Source organism: Phaenicophaeus curvirostris, chromosome 8 (assembly GCF_032191515.1).
Source record: "Phaenicophaeus curvirostris isolate KB17595 chromosome 8, BPBGC_Pcur_1.0, whole genome shotgun sequence".
Lineage (NCBI taxonomy): Eukaryota > Metazoa > Chordata > Aves > Cuculiformes > Cuculidae > Phaenicophaeus > Phaenicophaeus curvirostris.
This window is the reverse complement of record NC_091399.1, coordinates 27,114,203-27,130,754: the sequence shown is the minus strand read 5'-3', so window position 1 is coordinate 27,130,754 and position 16,552 is coordinate 27,114,203. Positions and strand designations below refer to the sequence as shown.

Sequence of the window (16,552 nt, the reverse complement as noted above, 5' to 3'; positions counted from 1 at the left end):
TTCCTCCCGTGATGGGGCAGCCACAACTACTGTGGGCAATCTGTGCCAGAGCCATAGGAAAACATTTCTTCCTAGTAGCTAATCTAAATCTTCCTTCTTTCAGCTTAAAACCATTATCCTCCATCCCATCCCTGCACTCCCTGACAAAGAGCCCCTCCCCAGCTTTCCTGGAGCCCCCTCTAAGTAGTGAGAGGCTGCTCTAATGTTTTCCTGGTGCCTTCTCTTCTCTAGGCTGAACAACCCAAACCTTCTCAGCCTGTCCTCATATGAGATGCTCCAGCCCTCTGATAGTCTTTGTGGCCTCCTCTGGACTCACTCCAACAAATCCACGTCCCTCCTGTGCTGAGGACTCCAGAACTGAACACCGGACTCCAGGTGGGGTCTCATAAGAGCAGAGTAGAGGGGCAGAATCCCCTCCCTCACCCTGCTGGTCACACAGCTTTTGATGCAGCCCAGGATACAGTTGGCTTTCTGGGCTGCAAGCACTCATCACTCGCTCAAACCTTCTCTCAATGCAAATGCGAGTAACTTTTCTCCCCACTAGCACACTTAGGTGCCCCCTTCCCTCCACAGTAACCCAGGGTTACAGTGACAACACAGATTAGACATTAATGATGCCAAGGAGAGTTGCAGCCTCTACCACAACGTGGGAGGCTGCTCCACACTTCCATAAGGAGCAGTCTGGATTTGCAAGGGCGGGCACCGCTGCTGCCAAAGGGACTGCTCATGCCTGTTTGGGCACTGCTGCCATTTACCTGGCATCCAACCCTACTTGAGCGCAATTTGCAATCACCTTAAACTCACTAACAACTGCGAGGCTTGCACAGAATTTGATAGTTTTCTTTTGTGCTGCCAAGCTGGAGCTTTCCACGAGTTGCTTTAACCATCACCAAAGTCAGGGTCGGTAAGGGAAGACTGTGCTGCTAGGAGACAGGTGAGACATCCAAGTTATCTCATGGCTTGCTAGTGGTAAAAAGGAGAAAGCCTTTCCTCCTCCTCTCCAGCTGCACAGTCCATTCCCTTGAGCATCTGCACCATCTATGAACTGCTTTAACCCACCAACCAGCAGAAAGCTACTCAGCTCTTCCCCTCCCCACAAAGTTATTTTTCCTGCTGCTTCAGTGAAATGGCCCAATACCAAAATAGCATAAGGTAAGTGACAGCAACTGGGAAAAGGAATGGGAAAGCTGCAACTTCTTGCTTTTAGCTTTTGCCAGCTGCAGCTTATCTATTTCATTGCTCTTGCTCAAGAAAGTAAGTTTCACAGAAGAGGCTTTAATGCAGAAGGCTTGCCCTGTGTTAAGCAAACTAGGGACACAAAGTTCACAGAGTTTATGGCAAAGCATAGGACACAAATGTAAAAATAGATGAGCTGGGTCACACCAGAGGTCCTGCTAGCCTAACACCCTGTCTCCAACACAGCCTGTAAGCACAGGGCTAGAGAAACACAAGGATAGAACAAGTACAGCTGCACTTCCCCCAAAGACCTTGTTTAATACTTTCACTAATAGGGATTTCAATAGACTGGTGTGATTCGTCCGCTGAGCAGTCCCCAGAAAGCCTTTTCCAGGAGTTCCATGAGCTTACATCACCTACTTGGAGAACCACTTCCTCCTGCTGGGTTCCTACAAAGTTTAGTTGACTTTCACTTGCTCCTATGCCAGGACATGAAATAACTAAACCCTCTTCAAGGCACTGAGGATTTCACAAACCTCTGTCAAATCCTTCTTCAATCACCCCTTTCCTAGTCATCTGTCCCATGGAAGCCATTCCAGATCTCCAATGATCCACGTGGTTTCTCTGCACTTCTGGCTGCTCTGTATTCTTCTTGAGATTAAAGTAAGGGATGAAGCAGTATTCAACATATGGACATAAGTCTCAAGATCCCACCTCAAGTGGTGACAGTCAACCCAGAGTCCATCACTTGGTACAAAAAGTTCAGATGGTTTCCTACTACCAATGCAAACCACCTCACATTTATCTACACTGCAGGCAGCTATCACACACACTATTCTTTTAAGCTGTAGCAGGGACCTAGGAAGCATGTCACAAATTATTTGAGTTAAAATCTGCAAGGTATGTGGATCCCTGAAAACAAGCCAGCAATAATAAGAGATCCTGTACTGAGGACAAAGAGCTGCTGAAGCGCTGAACTGCAGAGAGCACGTAGGACAGAGCAGTCCCATGAATGGGACAGCACGTAACACGTAACAAGGAGTTCCTCTGGGCTTTGATCTTTCAGCTATTTGAAACCACACAAAAGTTGAATGAAAAAGGTACGAGATCCCAAAAGAGTCAGATTCCCCTCTTCTCAGTGGCAAGCATCTAAAGTTCCCTTTTTATGACCACCTTCACCAAAATAAATAGAACACTTCTAAGGAGAAAAAAAAAAAGTAAACCAAGGCGTTTCTACTCAATTCCTTTCATGTCTTTCCACCGCCTCGTCTGGAGTCACATGCTCAGTCCTGACCTTTCCAGATTCTCCTCTCTGCCTCGCCACACTTATTCAGACCATCAAATTCATTTAGTGAAACCATCCTATCCTTTCACACTTGACTCTTTTCACAGACAAGCAGTTCATTTTCATGCAGACCCACTTTTAACTTCAAAAGGTTGCTTTGTATCTCAGCTTCTGATGTCCCCTGTTTAAAACACTTTCAAATAAGGATCTGAAAAGCATTGTAGCTGGGAACTCACAGTCTTCTCCATCCCTCCTCAAAAAAAAGAAAAAAAACCACTGTTAAACAAAGTGAGAGGCCACTCATCCACCCAGGATTTCTGTAGCTTGTCAGTAGGTCTTGCAGCTTGCCCATGCACAGCCTAGGTCATAGCCAGTGCTTGGAAAACAGCCCACAGCTGACAGGCTGGGTTGGTCTCCTGAAGCTACTTTCACAGTGATGCTTGCCTTTGCCTTAAAGCTCCTCTGAAGTCACTCATTTCCACTTCCCCACACTGGTTATAGCATGAGAACCCTTCTGAGAAGGTCCTGCAGCATCAGCGGGCAGCGTGACAACCTAACAAACACCCACTGCCATCCCCTCCAGCAGCTCTGCGCCTCGACCGACCCAAGAACGCATTAATGGAGAAAGCCACTCTGCAAACACACTTGCTCCTCACGTAGAAGGACACAAAATACAGCACTGCAAAACCAAGCAGCGCAAGTTATTTCGCACCAAGATGAACTACCCTGTTTTCTTTTCTCATGGCTCAGGCGTTTCCCAAGTTGGGTGCAGACCAACACCACGACCGATACCAAACTGCACACCCTTCGGTCCATAAAAATAAAAACAACTTTATACCTATTCAGGGATGCTTTAGCCATCATGCAAAAACTATTTAATTAACAAGATTATATGCAATCCCATAAGGCAATTAGGTGAAAAGATACAGTAGAAAGTCTGCCAAACTTACACCTTTTAAACACGCCTAGAAACTACATTTGTGTCACAGCAAACTACCATTAAAACTAATGTATCAGCTCTATTAATCAAAACATGTTTCACTTGGAGACCACAAATACAGGAGAATACTTGTTCGTAGCTCACTTCAGAAATAAAGTTTAAGAACCATTTTCCATCTAAAATATTTATAACTCAGTAATTTCAGGTAAGAAAACCATACTGAAAATAGCAGTACATTACACTAAATTTCTCGTTAATTTTCCCGTGGAAGATTTGAGTCTCCAAAACCTGACTTTTAAGTTAATTACGCACAATTTGGGCACTCCAAAATCAAGAGTTCAGAGCTGAATGCCGTCTAGTCACTCACAGAACCTCTTTGATGAAAACACATTATAATCATGCTCTTTTCTTGCCAGAATAGACAAAAAGGTACTACCAGCATTTTTAAAACCACATCTGAATCTCAACAGGGGATTTTTCAGTACTAGCTTTTTCCACCCATAAAACTCATGAACTTTATTTCTACCAGAGCAGCTCCAGCAATGCAATCAGAAATGCACCAAGTTAAAATTGTAGCAGCTATTTCCTCCTTGTTCTCCTCAGATTTTGTCGAGGGCAGGAATTTTACCTACCCATAATGCAGAGTTACTACACACCTTCAGAAAAAGGTTGAGACCGAGCACCTCGGTCCAAACACCTCTCTCTTTTCCCCTTGAATCGAAATGGAAATGCAACCACTGAAAGCAGCACTGGTTTTGCATACATTTTACTTTCTTTCAGCAGACACCGCATCAAAACCACAGCAGTTAAAAAGTCAAACAATTTTCCAGCTGGCTGCAACACCCATTGAAAAACAAGCCCAGTTTGAGATAAAACCATGTCTTTTGTATTAAAACACTGGTCAAGCTGCTGACAAGGAGATAAATGAGTTTTTAAACCATTAGTGTACATTCGCATAAAATTAAAAATGAATCTATAGAAAGAAATTTGGATAACCGCGATACGTCTCTTCCAGTGCAATACTGCATTCTGATTTTTTGAGAAGCTATTAAAATTGTACCATCTCAACCTGCTGGAATTTCATTTCTTCATTATTGCAGTGTACGGTTAACGCAGGAGATTAGATTAGGTTTTGACAAGTCTTTTACACTTCTCAGGGCAGCACTGCTATTTCTGCCTAGGTTAGTAATTTTATCTACCAGCTAACCTTTACAGTGTTGACAATCAGCAATTAACAGTTTTCTCCCTTGCCTCCCATCCCTTCCCCACAGCTGTTGCAGTGACACGAAGCCCTAGATGCTCCTGGGAGCCTGGTTCAGCCAGACCCCCAGAAGGACTCGTGTCCCCCATGCACGGTTCCCCTTCAAGATCACCCAAGACTCAGCAACAGCAGCAAAAAAAAATCCAGAGAAGGCCATCACCTAATGTAACATGACTAACAGGACTGCTGACTGTCCAAATATTTAACTGCTCTCAAATGCTGCAGGTCACATGGTTTAATCAAATAAACTTGCATATCCTGAGGGATTGCCCATTATTTCTGTTTTCTTTAAGTCCTTACCTGACTTTAGGCTCTGAAAAACTACCAAGCTCTGAGCAACTATGAATATTTGCACACAAAACCCAATGAAGCAGATGTCACAGTTCATCATGAGCTGAAAACATGGAGAGGTTCTTTGAAACTAAAGATTTTTGCTCAATAATGCGACAACTCTCTTCAGCACATGCTGATGGGGACTGACAACACCTACACCAGGTGCCTGGAAATACAAACCATGTCACAGCACGTAACCGCACTGTAAGTTGGAATCTTAACACACGCTGCCTCTCAAACTTAACCATTAAAAATTACCAGTACAAGGAAACACGAAAACAGACGGAGAAAGTAGATGCAAAGTGTTTTCAGTGTACAACAATGGAAATGAAAATAAATCTAGGATTAAAATATAGCTTAGTTTCACCGATTTCTAATAGCATTTGTCTCCATTCAACAAGAATTTATGCACCATTTCAACCTGATAAGAATTTAATTCTAGGTAATAAAGCTTTACAAATTGAATTCAAAGGGGAAAAAAAACATTTCCCAATTATTTCCAGAGCTCCACAACTACAGACTTCAACTAAAGGAACAGGGAAAGCTGCCACTACAAAAGCAGGGCTGACATACGACCCCTGGATACAGTGGCACTAGCAGACAGCTATAATAAAAATCAATATTAATTCCACACACTTCTGTTTTGAAAATAAAGCAATGAAATTCCTTCATGCCCACCTGCCAAAGGGACACAATTCAGACCAACTTCATCGGAGAGGATTTCTAAAGTCTTTCTACAGGCATGTAATGGATTCCAAGCCTGAACGTGCACTGAATGTTCAGTGAACCAAATAATTTTTAATAGATTCCTCGAAGGAGTTTATTTTATATTTTTAAATCACTCCGAGACCTTGCAACGACAAAGTGATGCAGAAGAAAAGGAAGTCTAGTGTTCGTGGGGTGGGGTATTGTGTTTCTTCCAGGGTTTTTCTGAAAGAGGAACAGCCCTTTCTACTATAATTTCTTGCTGTGGACTTTAGAAATGTCTTCATTTCAGCAAACCTCAAGCTTGCAGAATTGCTTTTGAAAACATACACTGAGCAATTTTAATAGTCCCTCCCTGCCAAAGCACTAAATCAGCAATTACAGAAAGTTTATCTAACAACAATTTGGGAGGAATAAAAAGTTGCAACGAGGCAGCTCACCTCCTCCAGCCGTGGTTGCACAGAGGGAGGAGATGGACAGCATTACAAAACAGCCAGACCCAGACTGGAAACCCAAATGCAACCTCAATTAGATCCATTTGCAGATTTCAGATTAACCACCCTCTCCCCCCGAGACCACCAAACTGATGCCCACCTTATTAGCAAGGCCCTTACGAAGCGACAGCAGAATCGGCACGAGAAGCAACCATCCCTTCAAGGAGAAACTTTTTCCAGCTGTATGATTAAGTGTGCAGCAAAACAAGACGCAGAGCCTCAAGCGCTGCCGTCGCTAGTGTGATTTCAGCAGGATTAGGCAGAGCGTGATGGAGGAAAAGCCTCAGACAATGAGTCCTTTCATACATCAGAAACAAAACCTACTGTTAATCACACCAGCGATTCAGTTTCTTCCACTAATTCCTAATCAGACATCAACAAATAAAGCGAAACACTTATTCTTGTTTTAATTCTATGAAATAAACACAAGTGAATGGAAGTCCTCAGCCCACAATGTTAAAAATGCCGTCACTCCTCCACCTCCAGATCAACGGGGGAGCTGTGAGACGCATGAAGGATTGGGAAAGGAGCTCTTCCATAAAATCCATCCACGGAGAAGTCCGGAGCAAAAGATTTAGAGGAGTGCTGCATTAACAAGTGAGAGAAACTTCAAAGCCACAAGACAAACTCAGTCAAAACCCTGCTCTGTACAAAAGAGACCTTGAGCCACAGTCATTAGAAAAAACATCTGCTGCGCTGCTTTGATTCTCAACATTAGTCATTGGCCAGAAACAAAACATCTTTTTTTTCCTTTCCCCCCAAAGCAGCAAATAATTGCAAATCCACTTCTCCGTATAACCTATCATTTATCACCTCATCAGTGACTGCTTGAGTCTGATGGAATTAAACACTCAAGTCAGGCAGTTTTTGTTAAAAGCAATAATTACATTGTTACTAGAATATACAATTAGGTAATAAAAAACAAAAACAAATCTGCCTAGCAATATTTTTAATGCACTCTCACAGAAATATTACCAGGCTGGAAACAGGCAACATGATAATAATAAAAAAAAAAAAAAATCCACTTCCACCAAAGTATAGCTACTTCTAATTTAAAACTTCACCCACAGGCAAAAATACATAAATGATTAGCATTATAGTGTTTATTTTAATTACACTGTGCAACAAGAATCCAAGAGGCTGTTAACACTCTACAGATACAAAGAAAGCCAATATCTGAGAGCTCATCCCCCATCTATAACCTACACAGTTGTGTCAGCCCAGCCCACCACCTAAATGTCAAAACCAGAACATCTGCATTTCTGGTAACATCCAAAAAAATCAACAAACAATAGGTGTCTGCTCAAAGAGGGGAAAAAAATAAATAAATAAAAACAGGAGGTCAGGTGATCCCTCAACCTGCTCCTTGTAGATAATGTTTATAAGCATCAAAAATTCACTGGTCTTCAGAGCATAACTCTTCAAAGTTTAATAAGAAAAAAAAACATCTCTAATTCAAACTTACATTTACAAATGCTCTCCACGGCCGTGCTATGTATTCTTTAACACCACAGAATTCACATTGCCTGCCCTGAACACCAAATGATCTAAGCAAACAAAATACAATTCATCATTTCTAGTGTATTATAGACTTTTTTTAATCACTGAAGTCATTGATACCAATAACTACAACAAGTCATTTTTAGACATTTATTTTTTGAGAAAAAGCTTCATGTAAGAATCATAGAATAACTAGGGTTGGAAGGACCTTAGAGATCATCTAGTTCCAACCTCCCTGCATTGGACAGGGACATTCCACTAGATGAGGTTACCCAAGAAACACAGTAGGAGCTCAGCACAACTATGGGAAGTTAAAGATCGCTGCTGTAGACCTGCTGGAGTTTGCCACGTTGCACTTTGTGTTGGACGTGCCCCTTGCCATCACAGCTTCGAATAACAAGCTACGCTTTGCATCAACCCCCCAAAAAGCAGTCAATATCACCGCCATGCTACAGGCTTCCACGAGCAATCCCTGTCTTGATCTGTCTGCATGAAGAAGTAGGATCTGGCACCTACAGACCTGTGTTAAAATTAGCTCCCTGCAAAGGGATTTCAGAAAATTAGGCTAATCTAGAAGGGAGATTGTAAAATGCCTTTTTTTTTTGAGCCAGAAGACACCAAACGGGTACTCCACCTGCAGACTACACGCAAAGCGTGAAGTGTCATTTTACAGGCTCCAAAGATGTCGCAGAATCCAGAGAAAATTCAAACAAAAACAAAGCAGCAACGCTGTTAGCAATAGAATTCAATCACACAAGTGACAAACTTTCATAAAATCATAAAATTGTTTAGAAGAGACCTTGAAGATCATCCAGTTCCAACCCCCTGCCATGGGCAGAGACACCTTCCACTGGGTCGGGCTGCTCAAAACCTCATCCAACCTGGCCTTGAACACCTCCAGGGATGGGGCATCCACGCCTTCTCTGGGCTTCTCTCTTTTCCTTCAAAAGTTCACAATTCTCCCTTTGTGTCAAGAGGCAGAGTGCAGGCAGCACCTCTACAATCTGCTGAAATACTTGTCTCTCTAGGTATAATTCTTCAAGTCTGCAGTTATTAATTGAAAGCTACCTAATGAAGGTACAGTGAGGAGACAGTCAATATTTAAAATGCATGCTTCCCCCTCCAGTTAAATACAAGTTTATGAGTAAGTTTTTTACTACATAATAACAGAGATTAGAATACTTTAGACTGTAAAGGCATTTTGGTGGTGCCCAAGTACAGTCGCAACAAAACCAATGAGAATATATATTACAAAATTATTTCCACGCCTTCTAGTTCATAGGTTTAAGAGGCTAATTTTCTTTGTTTATGGTAATTATGTTTCTTATTTCGCTGAACTTTGACATGGAAAATGTATTATTGGATTTTACATGCATCTTCTAGTCAATCTGTGTAATCTTGCAAATTCTGTATTACAACTAGTTAAAATACAATGGATGGTACATTCATGAGTTACAGATTTTTCCTTAAGAGAAGAGAGTTATTATTGATTCTTTAACAATTGCAGCTTTGATCAAATTTGGGGAAATAAATGTTACTAAATAAGACATAACCAAACATAATGCCTTTGTATTTGAAGAAAACACTAGTTTTTAAGAAGGTCGCTTTTTCTTCTTCCTCCCTCACGTCCTGCCTTTTAAGTACATAACACCTTCTTAACACTTTGTGTCCAAAAGGATCCTTTTTACCACTTCTAAAGATCTCCTTCAAGATAAAAAAAACGAGAAGCGCAATATCTGCTACATATTTTTTCACTACATACCCTAATATCCAAACAGTAGACTAGCGTTTTTCATACTTCAGATCTAATTTGAATTCCCAGTTAACAGTTCTATCAAAATACACAGAACCATAGAATCATTTAGTCTGGAAAAGACCTTTATGATCACAGAGTCCAACGATAAACACTGCCAAGCCCACCACTGAACCATGTCCCTAAGCACCACATCTACACGTCTTTTAAATAACTCCAGGGATGGTGACTCAATTGCTTCCCTGGGGCAGCCTCTTCCAATGCTTGACAAACCTTCCAGTGAAGAATTTTCTTCTCATATCCAATCTAAACCTCCCCTGGCACAACTTGAAGCCATTTCCTCTCATCCTCTCGCTCCTTACTTGGGAGAAGAGACAAACACCCACCTCACTGCAACCTCAATTAGTTGCAGAGAGCAAAAAGGTCTCCCCCCGCAGCCTCCTCTTCTCCAGGCTAAACAACCCCAGTTCCTTCAGCCAGTTCACAGAAGACTTGTGCTCCAGACCCTTCCCCAGCTTTGCTCCTCTTCATTGGTACAGAAAAACTAACTTGTTGATACAACAACTGCCAAAACTCCCCCAGGAAAAGAGCTGCACAATCTTCCCTCTTCCATCCCTACTCACAAAACCCTCTAGAAAAATAATGGCTTTTCCAAAACACTCTAAGACTTAATTTTGTGAGGAAGTCTAACTGAAGAATCAAGTACCATCCCATGAATAACTTCCTGCTCCTGAAGAGAAAAGAGACGTTACAAAGCTCAAGTGCCCGGCTGCCTTCAGCAGCAAGGATGATACATAAGAAAAGAACCCATACACTGGAGGGATAAAAAAGCAACCACGCTATGTGGATCTCATAAAATAGAACAGATGCGACCCTTGAATACACACGTGCAATTCAATGTCAAACATTACATTTCCAGCAGGAAAAAAAAGAAAAATAGAGAAGTTGGGGCCTATGAAGCCAATAGATAATTCCCTGCCACAGTCAAGCACATGCATGTTTTGTTTGGTTTCAAGTGCTGACGGGATTTCCAGCCGTGCTTTTCCGAGAGCCCAGCCGTCACATTTTTCCTCTGTTCAATTTCATCTGACAACTCCAAACTATAAACTTCTTGTGCCAACCTAAATAATTCCTCTCCTTCTCAGTAAGGCTGGAAGAAAAGTACTTACCCACTTGCCAGCTGCAGTTGAAATTTTGTGCCAAGAAATAAATGTCTTTTGGGCAGGTTGTAAACTGGAAGCTTCTATGCCTGCTGAAGGATAAGAATAAGACTGAGACCACCCTATCCCTTCCCAGATTAACAGTATTGCTGCATTTCCCCTACACGGTGGATTCCACTCAAGGAAGGTACCCAAAGAGAGCTACCTTCTCTAAGTACCAAGCCCAAGTACTAGGAAAAGTTTTTTTCAATTTTGCTCTCAACCAAGCATTTCATGCACATTGCTTCCACCCTCTGTTCCAATAATCTTAACTACCTCTCTGTTTTTAATCTTCAGAAAAGTTCTCAGATAACAGAGTCCTTGAAGGAGCAAGACCTGCTGCATCTTCCCCACAGCCAAGAAATGCAATGACTGAGGAGAGCAGCGATAGGCTTTGTGGATTATGGCTAAATTAGAAATTGAAAGAAGCTGTGAAGAGCATAACATCTTCCACCTGGGGAGGATGGATACTGGGTTCCTTAGCTTTGCAGGCTAGGCTTCCCCACAGGTGTTTTGCCAGGTGAGACACGCAACATAACGGCACAAGAGCCTGTTACCTCCGCACCACAGCCTTCTCTGCCTTCTTAGAGTCATACAGGCTTCCCAGCTACAGCATGTTACTGCCTGTTTACATGTCCTGCGTTTTGGGGGTGGTTTTCCACAGCTCTATGAATCTTTTCATCATAAATCACAACCACAAAGTCGATGCATGAATAAAACTTGTGTTGTTGCGGTGGAAAGTGGTCTTTTCCTCTTCAACCTACAGTCATAGACCCCTTTTCCATGCTGAGTATCATCCCATTTTCATTTTGGCAGTGACCTGAATTTTATATTCACAACAATATTGCCAGAATTCTGAAATGCCAGTTAGAAACTCAACTAATACAAATACACAAAGATGAATACATACACTGCTAAAAAAACCCAAGTACTCTCCCATAGAACACAAAAATAGAACAAATGTTAATAAAGGCATATAAACAAATCATGATGAAGTACATTAAAAGAAAAATGTCTCAAGACATGCATCAGCACCATGAACTTGTTTTTTAATATACAGAGTAGCGACGTCTCTATCATCTTCACAAACGAAGCCAAGCAGTTCTTGTTCCCTTTGCTCATTAAAGCTCTACAACTGGTGCCTCCTGTATGCCCACATGTACCATTTCATTAAGCTCACTTGACATTAGATGAAGAAAGAGTACAAGAAAATTGCATATTCCCTGCCTAAAGTAAACTTGTCATTTAAACCTTGTGTATAGATAGAATTCGATATAGCACTGGCGCAGTGAGTCATTCGTCAGTTTGAGAGTTTGTACGACAGTATTCTTACATATGTTTTGCAATACTTTCCAGTTAGCTACCACCCCATGTAATTATAAGTTTGTACTGGAAAGGAAGCATACATTTTGTATTTGAATACTGCACTGAGGTCTGCAAAAACAAAGCTCACTTCTTAAGCCAAACGAAATCCACATAAGGAACCCTCACAAACTGCATGAAAGGTGAAAGTCAAGGCGTTGCTTCTAAAGGCGAGGAAGCAGAGATAGTGAGCATCACAAACATTTCTCAATTAATTCCTCCAAACATAAACAGAAGCAAGTCAGGTGTCCAGTCCCTTCAGAAGTCGCTTCTTGGCTACGTAAGTCAAAACCACGTTTGCTCACACTATATCAAACATCCAGCAGCTATTACAACTGCTTTACTTGAAAATAAAAGGTGATATCACACCCTTCTGTACTGGGGTGAGATAACACATTAAAAATTTTCTCTTTTATCTTGTATTCACCTTTTATTTTTAAGTTGCATAAGAGACCTCAGTAATGTAACTCTCAACCCTGGCTTCCAAGAGGCACTGAAACAGAAAGGTTTGTCCTGGTTATTCTGCCAACAAGATCAGCTCAGACTCTGCCCAGTGGAGTTTCGCTCACTCCAGTGCTTTATAGGGAAGTCTGCAGCTCTTCCAAAGGTGCAAGTCCCAACTTAACTGCACGTTTCCTGCTCCAGCAGACCTCTACAGCCACGTTTTTGAAGCTGGTTGTTATTATCATCCCTTCCGACTATCTAAATTCCAATCAAATGCATCTACCAAATTGTAGATCTCCTGCTATCAGATAAAAAGCCAAAAAGTACCTTTTGCACAACTAAAGTTAGCTGGTTGAGAACCAGCAGCAACAACTGGGTTTCTTCCTCTGTATTGCACATACTATGACCTACAAGAAACATTTTCTGCTTAAAAGTAATACTTAAATGGAGATCCATGGCTGAACATTATCACAAGGATTGCACTTACTTGACAGTCTGCTATTAGCCAACTCCATTATCGCTATTTGCAGTTTTAAATGTACAGATTCCGAAGTAACTGTACAAAGCCTCCATTACAAGTGGATTTATGGAAAGCCACAGCAATAATCATCCTCATTAAGCATATCTTCCCACAGCCCTGCATTATGCGGACACAAAGAGGAAAACATTTCTTCTCAGTTACCCACAAGCTTAGATCTCTCTCCTTATAATCACAAGCTTTGACTGCCTTCTCTGCTTTTGCCAATGACAGTTATCTCACAATCCCAAAAGCAGGACTTAGTTCAAAAAACATAATTAAAAATACCTGCATAACTCTCAACCCACAACCAAAGGCAGACACAATGTAGGACGGTTTCTATTTTGATTTTCCAGAAACCGACATTTTAACTGGCAACACACATGGGAATAAAATGTTTTCTGTGGCTTCCACTATTTTGCCAACGGCTTCAACCAATATTTATCCCAAGACATATTTATGGACACACACAGGGAAAGGAAAGGGCAGATGGCAATATTTGTAACTACGCTGAATTACAAAAATCTCCCCAGCTGAAGTGATGCATTAACTCTTTGGCCAGAAGCTGTTTTAACCCCTTCACGTCTACGGTCACGCTGCATCCTATTTCAACAACCGGGATGCGTGCCAGTGACGTAGGCTAAGAAACTTGCACGTTAAAATGGTTGGCTAGAGCAGAAACCGAGAACTTAAATAACCCAACACTGTCACCCACCACACGTTCAGATCAGAAACCGGCCCTTTCACCAGGCAGATTTTCCTTCTTGCTTTCCAAGTTCAGGCTGCTGATCGTGCGCTTCAACATATGGATATCGAGAACTCCCAGTCCTCGGCCCCACAGCGAACCACCACGGCAGAAATAATAAAAACGGGATTAAAGTACACTTGCTCCCTCCATAAAACCGTCCTCGTGAGCCACGCGTTTCCTGCATTATCGTAAGGAGTGCAATGGACTTTATTTAAAAAGCTGTTTTCAAAGCCACGCTGGTAGGCTTGGAGCAATCACCCAGTAACCAGACACGGAGACTAGTCATTTGCGGCACAGGACCTTAGTAATCTCAAATTAAATTTGTCATTTCTCTAACATTTACCTTGAGAAATGAACAAAGGCAGTTACACAAGCAGCACAGGGAAACTCTATTTGCTCACTGTCCCTGCTCAAGTTAAGGCACCTTCAGAGATCTCTAAACCAGCAAATATTCCACCTAACTTACGTCTGAAGATTCGATTATCCAGTTACCTTCGGACAAAATCACTTTTTATAGCTCAATTCTACACCTGACAAGAGAACGCTTTATTTGATACCAACAACAGGGCTTCATTTGGTTACATCCGAAATAAACACGTAACCCCAAATCGCTTTAAAGCAGCTGGCCCGGTCAGTCTCCTAGACACAGAGCCCATTTTTGCTACAGAAGAGGTCTGTAGGAAAAGAACTAGGTTTAACAAGGCGGAAATACTTTATTTTATTAAATTTAATTTACACCAGGTATTGGAACAGCTCAAAGTTACGTCTTAAACAGTTTTTGGGTGCCGAAACCACCAGGAAGGCAAACACCCATTTCCAGCATCGCCTTCAGCCTCCACTCCCAGCACCCGCCGGGCACCCCGACATCCCCGGGGAGGGGAAGAACCAGCCACCCCGGGCATCCTCCGGTACCCCCAGAGGGAAGAACTGTGTTATCCCAGGCACCCCTCGGGTAGGGGAGAATCGTGTTTCCCCATGTACCCCGGGTACCACCGGGGAGGGGGAGAACCGGGCACCCCCAGAGCGAGGGAGAACCTCGATGTCTTGAGCACCCCTGGTACCCCCGGTGCTCCTGGGGTGGGGGAGAACTGAATCCCCCGGGAACCCCTCGGTGCCCCTGGGGCAAGGGCGAAGCGCATCATCCCGGGCACCCCCGGTACTGGAGAGAAGCGCATGAACCTGGGCACCCTCGGTAGCCGGGAGAAGCGCATCCTCCTGGACCCCGGTACCGGGTGAGAAGCACATCCACCTGGGCACCCCGAGTACTCCTGGTACTGGGGAGAAGCGCATCCTCCTCGGCATCCTCGGTACTCCCGGTACCGGGGAGAAGCGCATCAACCCGGGCACCCCGAGTACTCCCAGTACCGGGGAGAAGCGCATCCTCGGTACTCCCGGTACCGGGGAGAAGCGCATCTCCCTGGGCAGCCTCGGTACCGAGGAGAAGCGCATCTCCCTGGGCAGCCTCGGTACCGAGGAGAAGCGCATCTCCCTGGGCACCCCCGGTACCGGGGAGAAGCGCATCCTCCTCGGCATCCTCGGTACCGGGGAGAAGCGCATCCTCCTTGGCATCCTCGGTACTCCCGGTACCGGGGAGAAGCACATCAACCCGAGTACCCCGAGTACTCCAGGTACCGGGGAGAAGCGCATCCTCCTTGGCATCCTCGGTACCGGGGAGAAGAACCGCGCTCCCCCGGGCACCCCCGGCACCCCGGAGACGGGGTAGACCTGCCCCCTACCCCGGGTACCCCCCGGTACCGGGGAACAGCGCATCCCCCGGGCTCCCCCAGCCCAACAGGTTGCCGGGGCGGCCGCGGGGCAGGCGCTGGCGCCGGGGAGGCTGCAGCCGCCACCCCCGGGCGGGCAGGCGGGCGGAGGGGAGGGGGCGGCGAGGAACCCCCCCGCCCCGGTTTCGGGGGCCGGCACCCCGCCGGGGCTCGCTGCCCGCTCCCTTTGTTCTCGCCACCCAAGACGCCGCCGCCCGGCCGCCCCGCGCTCTCCCAGGCGGCGGAACGAGGTTGGGGAAGGGTGGAAACCGCGATCCGCCGCCCCCCGCCCCGCTGCAGCGCCCTCCCTCCTCCCGGCGAGGAACCGCTTCCCTCCGCGCCGGGACCGAGCGCCCCGAGCCCCGGCACCGGGGCTGCCCCCGCCCGCGGGGAACGGCGACCCGGCACCCCCGGGACCGCTCGGCACCCACCGCATCCCCGGGACCGCTCGGCGCTCCCCGCGGGGCACCGAGGGTCCGTCGCTCGACAGCGCCGATCCGCGGGGCTCAACAGGCGGTGGAGTTCGGCGGCCGCACCGGGAGCGGGGAAAGAAAAAAAAAAAAAGAAGGGGGTGGGGGGGGAAGAAAAAAAAAAAGCATCGCGACCGAGACACCTACCGGGGCCGCGGGGCTCCGCCGCCCGCATGCTGCCTCCGCTCCCCACCGGCAGCTCCGCTCCCTCCGCCTCCTCCTCCTCCTCCGCCGCCGCCGCCGCCGCCGCGGGACCGCGCTCCGTGCGCGCCGCCGCCAGCCCAGCCCCCGCCGGGGCCGCGCCCGCCGCCCGCCCGCCCCGCGCCGCCACCTGCGGGCTCACCTGGGCTGCGCCGAGCCGAGCCGAGCTGCGCCGAGCCGAGCCGAGCCGCTCCCAGCCGAGCCGAGCCGAGTTGTTCCGAGCCGAGCCGAGTTGCTCCGAGCCGAGCCGAGTTGCTCCGAGCCGCTCCGAGCCGGCCGCCCGCCCGCGGGCAGGGCTCGCCCGGGCAGGTGGGGGCGGGGAGGGCGCGGGGGGGGGCGGGGCCGCCGGAAGGAGCGGGGATGGGCGCCCGGGGGCCCCGCGCCGCCCCCGCTGCCCCCCG

At 45.7% G+C, this 16,552-nt stretch overlaps 1 protein-coding gene across 15 annotated transcripts in view; it reads right to left on the bottom strand.

The window, feature by feature from the left end:
- Positions 1 to 16,183, bottom strand: part of PTPRF (protein tyrosine phosphatase receptor type F) — a 394,608-nt gene extending 378,425 nt beyond the window's left edge. For 14 of the 15 annotated variants that reach the window (XM_069862928.1, XM_069862935.1, XM_069862941.1 and 11 more), the window contains exon 1: positions 16,098 to 16,183. The gene's annotated coding sequence lies outside the window, so the exon portion shown is untranslated. The remainder of the gene's footprint in view (positions 1 to 16,097) is intronic. The other variant, XM_069862932.1, reaches the window with a different exon arrangement.
- Positions 16,184 to 16,552: the final 369 nt, after the last annotated feature.